The sequence below is a fragment of the Misgurnus anguillicaudatus genome, chromosome 3, assembly GCF_027580225.2.
Source record: "Misgurnus anguillicaudatus chromosome 3, ASM2758022v2, whole genome shotgun sequence".
Lineage (NCBI taxonomy): Eukaryota > Metazoa > Chordata > Actinopteri > Cypriniformes > Cobitidae > Misgurnus > Misgurnus anguillicaudatus.
The window spans coordinates 35,223,796-35,235,737 of record NC_073339.2 but is presented as its reverse complement, the minus strand read 5'-3'; the positions used below and the strand labels follow the sequence as shown (position 1 = coordinate 35,235,737).

The 11,942-nt window shown below is 35.9% G+C and overlaps 1 long non-coding RNA gene across 6 annotated transcripts; it reads left to right on the top strand.

Moving 5' to 3' along the window:
* The first annotated feature begins 4,834 nt into the window (after positions 1-4,834).
* On the top strand, positions 4,835-10,953 carry LOC141363081 (uncharacterized). 6 transcript variants are annotated; one of them, XR_012368580.1, is made up of 7 exons: positions 7,333-7,819; positions 8,112-8,198; positions 8,479-8,723; positions 8,821-8,879; positions 9,500-9,558; positions 9,839-9,938; positions 10,082-10,953. It is a non-coding gene; the product is annotated as an uncharacterized lncRNA (long non-coding RNA). The 6 variants fall into 6 exon arrangements; XR_012368581.1 differs by having other exon boundaries at positions 7,342-7,819; positions 8,479-8,537; XR_012368578.1 differs by lacking the exons at positions 8,479-8,723; positions 8,821-8,879; positions 9,500-9,558 and having other exon boundaries at positions 7,361-7,637; positions 7,743-7,819.
* Positions 10,954-11,942: the final 989 nt, after the last annotated feature.

Below are 11,942 nucleotides of genomic sequence, written 5' to 3'. Positions count from 1 at the left end.
TGGTTTTAACTGGTTGTAGCTGGTTTAAGGTGGTTTACGCTGGTCCTCCCAGCCTGACAAAGCTGGTCATGCTGGTGGGCCAGCTGGTATTCCAGCATGACCAGCTAAGTCCAGCTAGACCAGCTTAAAATGTGACCAAAACACAGCTAGACCAGCTTGCTACACCAGCAAAACCAGCTTCCTACACCATCAAAACCAGCTAAAACCAAGCTGGGGACCAGCTAAAACCAGCTCACCAGCTTATGCTGGTCTTAGCTGGATTTTTCAGTAGGGGTGTCCTTTAATATTGACTAAACGTGAGCTGGAAATCAAACTTTAATGCTCCTAAGCTCATAATTAGCCGATGAGACTTAAGACTGGATTTCAAAGTCACTCATATTTAAGTCCAAACCTTATTTGACACACCATAACAAGCTACTCAAAATCTTCTGGATTGCTTGAAAATTTATGGTTTAATGGGATCACAAGTAAATGTTGCGGGACGGCGTCCACCCAGACCAGAAGCAAAGTTAATCAGCCCTGATCTATAGCATAGTCTTTATTTAAACAATAAATATAGATGTTTATTTCAAACCTGTGAAATGAGCGTATGTTGCGGTCAATTTGTTGTTGTCATTCAAGGCCTAGCCTGCCATGTCATTATTGGGTTTACACGCACAACACTGTACTTTTCCCTGTTAGTGCCTGAGCTCTGGCTTGAGGGTGATTTATAGCCCTGTCATTTGTTGTTCGAATAATTGCTTCAGAGTGTGACAGACAGGCTGGAGTTATATTATATGAACTAAACCTGCTGTATGCCATCTTCACATGAATTCTGGCAAATGAATGATGCGCAAATCAAAGACGCAGATTTGTCCCCGGGGAGAGTTGTTGTTCTCAATGATATGAAAAATAAACACGGAGGTGCTGAAGTGGATCGGGTTAATCCCAAAGGCACGGGCTAAGGGGTTTGGATGTTTGCTGGAGTGTGGATATGCGCAGGTATGCAATGAAAACGTCACGCAAATGGGGTTGTCACAGTACGCTGGTCAGATGAGTGTAGTCTTCCTGAAACAAACCAGGACTCTTGTGGGAGTCATTGCTTGCATGACTGGGAGGCTGTTGTGTGTTTTGTGTTACCTCATCATGAGACTCAATTGGAGACAGGTGCGATAGATGACGTGATCTCATGGGAAATCTGCATGCTGAAAGTTTTAAAAGTTTTTTGATTTTTGAAAATGATCCTAGTGTGCCCAATTGCTATCAAGCATGAATGTGTGGAGAAACCAAAGTGGGCAACTGTTTTTAGGATCAGACTACAAAGTAACAATAAAAGAAGTTCATGGTTTTTGGCAAATTTTCCATGTCTACGAAACACTTATGGTAGCTTTGTGGGAGAAATTGACAAATAATCTAACATTTTATAACCATTATAACGTAAGCCAACATTTACTGTAGAAACAAAAAAGCGCAAAAAATTATTGCTTTCGCATGCGGTGTTGTACGTTTCGATCTGCATATGCAATAACAAATTGCAAGAGTGATTATGAAAGCAATACTGTCGAGTATATGACTAAGACAATTTCGAAATAGACATTTTAATGGTGCTTTTGCAATAACTTGCTTTGAAAGCTTACTTTGCCATTCATTGTGTATAGTCACATGAAAATAAGCAACCAGAAAAGTCTTTTGTGTTGGACCAAAAAAGTCATACTATGAACTTTAACAACTTAAATGACTGAAATTTTTAACTTTTTTGAATGATAGTTCTTGTGAAAACTAAGCTATTTTTACAGAAAACCACAGTCAAACTGTAATGATGATGGCAGATCAATGCAGTTACTGTGGACACCCACTAAACACAGGACGTCGAATAGACGTGCAGATCGTGTCTATATTGGGTCCGTCGGTCCATGACCAATTCTGGACATCTATTCGACGTCCAAACTAGGTCCACTATTTGGACGTCCAACCATGACCCTACTGGGACGTCATATTTACGGGCAACATTTGACGTTTAAACTGGGTAATTTTTTGGACGTCATTTGGACGTCATATTTATGGGCAACATTTGACGTTTAAACTGGGTAATTTTTTGGACGTCATTTGGACGTCATATTTACGGGCAACATTTGACGTTTGAACTGGGTAATTCTTTGGACGTCATTTGGACGTCTATGACAGGCCTATGTCTGTATTACATGATTAGGCCTATAAAACATTTTTTATTTACAAATATCAGCATTATTGTACCAACATGATTAATACTTACGAATAGTCTATATTATTTTATACAGTATACTGTGTTTTCTGCTTTCTTTATTTATATACAAATTCATCTAAATGTACAATTAAAAATCTGTAATTAAATGCGTAGTTCGTTATATTACAATATATGATCATACTAACAATTTAACATGAAAATATTCTCACCTGTTCTCATAATGTTGCGTTCGTGTTATGAATGCAATAAGTGTGCCTTATATACAAAATTAACATATGGCCTTGTGGCTGAGTGGTTAGCGAGACTGGCTTGTGATCCAGAGATCGGTGGTTCGAAACCCGCGGCCGGCAGGAAATGACTGAAACGTTCGGTGTTGCAATGGATGGGTGAAGTGCAGAGACAATCATTTTTTTTCGCTTTTTTCATGTCTTTTTTCCTTACACGGAGGTCCTACGGATGTAAACATTTAGACGTGCAGAAGACGTCGCAAAAAAGACGTCGCCTGGCGTTACAAAACAACCCCTTTTATGTACCGAATTCGGACGTCCAAAAAATCCATGAAAAAGACGTCATTCTGACGTCACTTTGCGCAGTGGGCAGAGAATTAAAGATGCCAAAAAATACATTTCTCTGACCAAAAGTATGCTGAATACAATTTGTAGAAAGTAAAGTTTAATTTAATATATTTTTTTATTTGAAATTATATTTAGTTTTAACCTTCATATATTAAAGCAACACTATGTAGTTTCCATGTAAAAATAACTTACAGCTCCCCCATGTGGTTGAAAAGCGCAACAGTGCCTGGTATCAGACAAACTCTTCTGCAGGCAGGCGGAGGGGCGGGGCTGTGTGCTCTACCCTCCACCGCCACTTTCAGAGTGTGCTTGTAGCAGCTAGGAGGCTGCTCAGGTTACAGCAACAGTACAATTTGTCGAGTTAAAAGTTGTTTTATCACTGAAATAATTTTAGAGACATTATTTAAAGGTAAAAAAAACTACATAGTGCTGCTTTAAAGAGCACGTATTTATTGCTAAAATCGTATGGGTTGTGATAAAAAAACACATTTTCCATTTTGTACATTTTTGTAGCTCCAGATTTCACTCTCTTCCTAAAATGCACAGATTTGAAAAGCTCTGTGCCCTGATTGGCCAGCTAATCTGTAATTCGTGATTGGCCTGAATATCTCTGATGTCAGCCAGAAATGTGTCGCTCTTTACCATGTTTGAAAAATTTGCGCACAATGCAATGCTAACAGGAGTTCATTTACAGGCTGAGTCAGAAGCGGGATGAATTATGATAATGTCAGTCTTCTCTACATTACAAATCCAAGGAAGTAAACTGTTGCCTACAATCCGTCTTTGTTGTAGTCCAAAAAAATAGATTTACGTTAGAGAGGATAACTCGCCTCATTGTTTACTTTGGGGTTTGAACCTTTTGCATATTGGTAACATGTACTAATACACACCTACACACCAAAGGAAATGTAAAATCGTGAATTGGTGCTCTTCAACATACTTCAAAATGTGTTTCAGGGGCAACATACATTTCTAATTTTACAACCCATACAGTAAAAATTTATTTTTACAAAGTAAAATATAAAATATATTTAAAATTAAATGTATTTAATTGTAACTTTTTTAAACCGGTTATGGGTGATTCACATTTGAAAAAAGAGTGACCCCTGGCCAAAAAATATATTGGTGAAAAATCTTTTTTGTACTGTAAACATTTTATAAAATATATTTAATCAAATATATTTTTTTGGCCATTTATATATTTTGAAATATATTTAAACCTATATATATATATATATATATATTTTGCCATATGGTAACCAGCTTAATGCCTTTGCCTCCCCCAAAGTTTCACTTTAAACTGTCAACTTTAAACAAATTAATGAGTCTCTGAGGAAGATGAGGCCAGACACATTGTCTACCACATGTTTAAGTGGAGTCTAATGGGCTGGCGATCAGAGAGGGCATCTCCGCTCCTGAGGTGTTTGGACACCATACCACATATCAATGTCCAGGTTCTGTCTTCAGCAGAGCGGTTCTAAGATCATAGTTTAGTGGCAGGAAAAATTTATGAAAGATCTCCTTCCACATCTTCTCATTTTTACATTAAAAAGAAAAAAGTTTAATAACTTGAATTGTCCATGAATGCGGTGTAAATATTTTAAGCGGTGAAAAAAATATGTCTCCGAGGTGTATATATTTTAGCACCAGAAAGAATTGCAAAAACAATAAATGTTCCAAAAGTAGTTTTATTCACATTTTTGCCTTCGTCAAAAGCTTTTATGCAAATTGACATACACTGTCAGAAAAAAATTGTCAAAATATGTACCCCAGCTGTGACTGGGGCGGTACCCTTTCAAAAAGTACGGTTTTGGAGCTAAATAGTTCATATTACCTCAGAGGTACACTGTAAAACATTATAGCCTCATTAAGTTATGTGTACTAACATTTGCTATTTAGTTCTACTACACACAGCAAGTTTTAGATATTTAACCCAAGTCTGTAAGTTTTCACAAAGTTAAACTTAAAGTTACATATTGTCTTAACTACTTGTGAGTTGTCTCTGTGATGTGAATGTTCATTTAACTAACTTCTGTAAGTTATGAATCACAACGAGAGGGAGGGGTCGTGTCCAAAAAAGACCGGGAAAATTTCAGTTAACTTTACCTCAGACACAGCGCTCATCTGAAATGACCAATAATACATTTTTTTTGCAAGGCTGCAAAGGAGGTATGTATGATTTTTTTTGTCTTGATGTAATAAAGATGCCCTTTATACATTTTTAGATAAAAATATTGAGTTTAAAGTAAAGAAAATATGCAGACATCGAGCCTGCTTTGCGAATGCGTCGTCGTCAGGATATTTATCTGCTTTCACATCGAAGCATCAAATGTTAAAAGAGTTTAATACACCATGGGGACAATTTTGGATATTTCAATTGGTTGTGCGTAACGTTATATCGATTATTTCGATTATAAATATAGCTTACAGTTTAACATTTAAGCTTAACAGATTTGTTTGTTCACTGTCAATGTGAATTAATCACGGGCTGAGTCTTAAGCGTTTAAAGCTGGGCGTACACGGTGCGAATTCTGACGGTCGGAACGTGGTGAGCTCTCGCACACGACACGAGTGAGTTTATGCGAAAATAATTCGTACGCAGTCACACACGACAAGATTTTAATGTAGGACTTGAGGAATTCTGACGTAAGCAATTTCGCACCTGTGAGTGGCAGAATGTACAAAAAATAAAACAAGAAGAATACGGCAAAGATATTGGCTTTTGTGCAGAAAACTGTTTCTGTTTTTTTGTATTTCTGTTTATGCATTCCGAAATTGCAATATAGGTCTAGTGCTGTGGCGGTGAAGGAATTTCTCTGGCAGTGTTTTTTCTTGCTAGCGCATATGCGGTTTTATCTTCTTAATATATCATGATTGTAGTGCCAAGTAAATATCTATATTGGTATTATTAATGTTACATATATTGTTGCTTTTTTATAAATATGACCGTTTAAAAACAAATTCAGTGGGCATATTTATTTATTTGTAAATGCAGAATGAGGAGCAATTGAGGTAAAACGCAAGGTAAGATAACGTAACACGTCTTTCCCTTTATGATTAAATTATTTATAGACAATACATCTCCAGCCAAATATTAATTTGTAAAACGAAAATCATTTAATGTAATATTAAGCACATTGTCTAGGCTTGTTTGCATTGTCTAGTGCAAATGTACGCGGACCCTCGGTAAATGCGGGGTCTTGAAGTAAAAGTGAGCACGCAGCATTTGTGCTCATGTAAATGTACAAAATAAATGCCATACAGAAGGCATTGCATATTAATATATGGCATTTTCTCAGTAGGCCTATGTAAATTAATACATAGCAATACCAATATAGTATGAAAACAAATTAATCATTATTTAAATAAAGTTTCAGAGATAGCCTACATTTTTAGTCATTTAAATATTCTCATCATTTCAGAACAAGCTTAGGCTACCATAACAACGTACATTGGGCTATATCATGTGTTCCTTTGGTCGAAAATATGTAAAATATATATATATGGGTAAAAAACACCGAACAAAAACGTTTAAGCTCTTGTTAAAGCAGAAGCTCCATAATAATCTGGAAAACGTCGTCTCCGCGTATGATCATCATGTTTAATATAGTCTCTTGTTCATTGACAATTTATTTTGCATTTATTATATGAGTAAAAAGTGTAAAACAATAAATGCATATCTTATAGCATATTAAACATGGACATTCCGTTGCTTTTTATTCTCTGTCACGCCAGCCCTTTTAATATCCATTCATTTATGAAACTGTACTACAGCGACTTTGGCACAGCTTGGATTACACAAAATTGCGACGTTCTTTGTCCATCCTATACTGTTTAAACCAGTGGTCTCTGCACGGAGTCTAATAATTTTTATATTTATTTATTACATATTTTAGTTGGCTTATTTTATGTTTAGATTGTAAATAATGATAAACATATTAACAAGTAAAGAAAAATCAACAGTATTACAAAGTAAAACAAAAAAGTTTTAATATCAAAAAGTAGCCCTCGTTTTATAGCTTAATCTACACTCTCTCCTGTTTCCGCACACATCCAAAGCTGTGACCGGACATCACAAAAACACGTATGACAGGTTTTTCAGGCAAAGAAGCTGATCAAGAGGTCGTCACTGAAAGGACCTGTCATGTTTGTCATGATGTCTGGTCACCGGAGTGTGTGTGTGCGCGAAACATATAGCCAGCTATAGAGTTGTCGTCCAGATGTGAGGTAGCAGTGCCACATTTGTCTTTCTTCTTCTGTGTTTTGTACATTCTGATTGGTCAACTTCAAGTGCTTTGCCAGATCGTCTCGTTCACCCGCACCAACACTACGAATTTATACCGACAGCTCCAGAACTTTTTTGACATGTTTAAAAATTATAGGGAGGTCGTAAGGTGCTCGTAAGCTGCTCGTCTCGGCTCGTAATTCCTCTGAGAAGGTGCGATCCGCGACCATACGAGCATGAACGATTTGGTCCCGAGAAAAAAGAATCGCATGCGAGCTCCTACGACAGCAAAAATCGCACCGTGTACGCCCGCCTTAAGAAACGGGTAATGTATTATTGTGATGCTTGAAAGATTTTTATCCTCGTGCGATTAAGGGCACGAGGGGAATATGCGTTGAAATGAACGCAAATAGTGTCTAATAAGTGTTCGAGGATCTGTTCGTCTGACATAAAGGCCATAAAAAAACCTTTAAATAGATTTATATCTCTCAGTCACTTAACAAGTGGACACAATATCTGTTCGTTTCCACAGAATTATGTGTTTAAGTCTAGCAGGGCAGCTATTTCAGGCTACTGCGCACGCGCATAGGTTTGCAACCTCTCGCCAGAGAATCCCCTTTACATGTTGTTGATGGTAACAGCTGTGTTGCGTATAGTTAATCTTTTTTTCTTTGATTATTGCGTTCTAATCAGTGGCTTTAAATGCTGTTCGTGCTATCTGTGTTTCTGGATTTACAAGTAGGACGCACGTGTTTGCTGAACATACAGGACACCATATGATTAAAAACTGCCTCCCTATCTTGTCATAAATAACAGGTATTTGCATGATTTTTACCATTTTATAATCTGTATGTCGTATTTTTGGTATTTTGTACAAGAGTACTAAGTATTTTGATCATAGCGATTACAGTGGTGTAAGTTACCGGATCGCAGACGACCATAGACTGTAAAAAATAGATCACGACCCACGGTTCGGCTCCCATGCGATTCGCGGATTAATATCTATACAAAGTTTGTCATTTGCATGTTTATTAAAGTCTTGCAAATGTTAACACTCAAGTGATTTTTAAACAATTTAACCACAAAAGTCTGTTTTTACTTTTTACAGTCTCGTTTTGTCACTCTGCATCTTGTGGCTGATAAGCTATTGAAGAAGAGCTGTCCATCACTTTATGGACATTCAAGTTAACATAAGGTATTGTAAACGCAATTTTACCTAATACTATCAACTTAATACATTTACTGTAAACTGTGCAGTTCTTTACTCATACAATTTCATGTTTTTTTTTCCTAATCTGCTTTTATTACTTTGTCTTGTTTTGTTACTCTGCATCTTTGTGGCCGCCCATCACTTTGACGACGTTCAAGTTAACATAAGGTAGTGTAAAAGCAATGTTGCCTAATACTATCAACTTAATACATTTACTGTAAACTGTGCAGTTCTTCACTCATACAATTTCATGTTTTTTTTCTAGTCCGCTTGCTATTGAAGAAGAGCTGCCCATCACTTTGACGACGTTCAAGTTAACATAAGGTATTGTAAAAACAATGTTGGCCTAATACTATCAACTTAATACATTTACTGTAAACTGTGCAGTTCTTTACTCATACAATTTCATGTTTTTTTTTTTCCTAATCTGCTTTTATTACTTTGTCTTGTTTTGTTACTCTGCATCTTTGTGGCTGCCCATCACTTTGACGACGTTCAAGTTAACATAAGGTATTGTAAAAGCAATGTTGCCTAATACTATCAACTTAATACATTTACTGTAAACTGTGCAGTTCTTCACTCATACAATTTCATGTTTTTTTTCTAGTCCGCTTGCTATTGAAGAAGAGCTGCCCATCACTTTGACGACGTTCAAGTTAACATAAGGTATTGTAAAAACAATGTTGGCCTAATACTATCAACTTAATACATTTACTGTAAACTGTGCAGTTCTTTACTCATACAATTTCATGTTTTTTTTTCCTAATCTGCTTTTATTACTTTGTCTTGTTTTGTTACTCTGCATCTTTGTGGCCGCCCATCACTTTGACGACGTTCAAGTTAACATAAGGTATTGTAAAAGCAATGTTGCATAATACTATAAACTTAATACATTTACTGTAAACTGTTAATTTATTCACTAATACCATTTCATGTTTTTTTTCTAGTCCGTTTGCTATTGAAGAAGAGCTGCCCATCACTTTGACGACGTTCAAGTTAACATAAGGTATTGTAAAAACAATGTTGGCCTAATACTATCAACTTAATACATTTACTGTAAACTGTGCAGTTCTTTACTCAGACAATTTCATTTTTTTTTTCCTAATCTGATTTTATTACTTTGGTTTGTTTTTTTTATCTGCATCTTTGTGGCCGCCCATCACTTTGACGACGTTCAAGTTAACATAAGGTATTGTAAAAGCAATGTTGCCTAATACTATCAACTTAATACATTTACTGTAAACTGTGCAGTTCTTCACTCATACAATTTCATGTTTTTTTTCTAGTCCGCTTGCTATTGAAGAAGAGCTGCCCATCACTTTGACGACGTTCAAGTTAACATAAGGTATTGTAAAAACAATGTTGGCCTAATACTATCAACTTAATACATTTACTGTAAACTGTGCAGTTCTTTACTCATACAATTTCAGGTTTTTTTCCTAATCTGCTTTTATTACTTTGTCTTGCTTTGTTACTCTGCATCTTTGCGGCCGCCCATCACTTTGACGACGTTCAAGTTAACATAAGGTATTGTAAAAACAATGTTGGCCTAATACTATCAACTTAATACATTTACTGTAAACTGTGCAGTTCTTCACTCATACAATTTCCTGTTTTTTTTCTAGTCCGCTTTTACTACTTTGTCTCGTTTGGTCACTCTGCATCTGTGTGGCTGCATAGAAGAAGAGCTGCTCATCACTTTGACGACATTCAAGTTAACATAAGGTATTGTAAAAACAATGTTGCCAAATGCTATCAACTTGGTGCTTATTCGTTAGACTTAGCAGTTCTTCACTCGTAGTACAATTTCATAAGCTAAGCCTAGGCTGCTTTTTCTAACTTTAGTCTCTTTTTTCACACTTCTACAGCAGTTGGTGCATTAAGATACCTCTCAGAGTTATTGTGTCATCTCAAGAAATAAGGTGTGTCACCCTAGAGAGTTTTCCTGAGTCAGTCAAGGAGCTATGTGTGACATGGTGCATCATTCTGGGCTTGCAAGGAAACTTTCTTCTACACTTTGAGGATCCAGACTTTGGAAATGAGCACTGCAATTTCACCGATATTAAAGATCTACCATCAGATCGAGTGACACTGAAAGTTTTGTTGACAGCTTCTGGTTCGGTTTCTGACTTTGCATTACAATTACTACTAGTGCCTCATCAGTGGAATGGCCTGATCCTTTTGTTATTCCTGATTTCTCTCATGATGTTGAACTTCAGTTGAGCGCTGCAAATGATGCCTATGCCAGGGATGGAACAGTAATGGTCATTTCCAATGGTGTTAAATACTAGACAAACCAGCTGATGTGAAATGTTGACTGTTTCCAAGGTCCATCGGTTTATTTTGTAAAAGACTTTCTTAGCGACTGGGTATTAACAAAAAAGGTTTGGTGATAGTTATATTGCATTAATTGTTCTTTAAAAAAAACTAACTCTAAAATACGTGGCTTTTAAAATAATAATAATAATACTAATAATTTGAAAATTAACAGTGCAAAACTATTTTTATCATATTTGAGTTTTTATCAGTAAAAGAAACATTACACATACCTGTATCTATTATTACAACTATGGTGTTGATTTCACAGTTTAAAAACATTAAAGAAACCCATATAATATTTAAATGAAATTTGTTTTTAATAAACATTTGTAATATTCATTTTTAACAAAAATGCTTTTCCAAGCCAATGTTACAAATTGTTCTTGTGCAAATAAATAGTTTTTGAGCTAATAATTTGCAAGTTTATTTCAGTGTGAGTATTATTAGTCAAGATGATGAATTGAACTGATAATGAAACCTAGCTAGTTGTTTTAACTACAAGTATGAAGTTGAAACAATAAATGATTATTAATCCAACCCCGTGTAAAACATAACTCTTTGAGTTGAGATAAAGTGATAAAGTGAGTTTTATTGAACTGATGATGTAACTTAGCTAGTTGTTTCAACTACGAGGATGAAGTTGAAACAATAAATGATGATTAGTTTAACACCATGTAAAACATATCTCTGTGAGTTGAAACAAAGCATATCTTCAAGTTCATTCTACTTCGATTTGTAAGGCAGCAGGTGAACTTTCGTTTCTAAGTTTAACCAACTTGAAATGTTTTACAGTGTACATATTGGTACCAAATGTATACAGTACATATCTGTATCTAACGGTACACATTATTATACCTTTTTAAAGAGTACTGTCTCAGTGACAGCTGTGGTACATAATTTTTGACCCTTTTCTTATGTACACTGCATTAAATAGATTTTATGTATGTGTATTTCCTGGGAATCGATCTCATATTCTTTGTACTGCTAACAGTGCTTTAGCAAATGAGCTACAGAAAGTTTCAAAACTATAGGAAAAAATCTACATTTGGTCAAACTATCAAGCTTAAAGCTCACATAACACACGCTATTTCTGCATTTCTGATGTTAATCCGGAGTACCTATAGAGTAGCATTACATCCTTTATATCTCCGAAGAGTCTTTAGTTTAATCAGATTTAGAAAGATTAGCTTTACCGAATCTTTCTGATAACGTACTACCGCGGGAGGAGCGAGTACGAGTCATGCAACACTATACAACACTGTTTAACTTATGATTCACTACATGTTCGTGTCATTAATATAATATGCACGCGCCTATTTCCAACATAAGACGGTAGTCTTACTTACCGCATGCAACTCAGGACCGGGTTGGGACTTCTCAATGAAATCCAGCGCATCAAACACACACGCA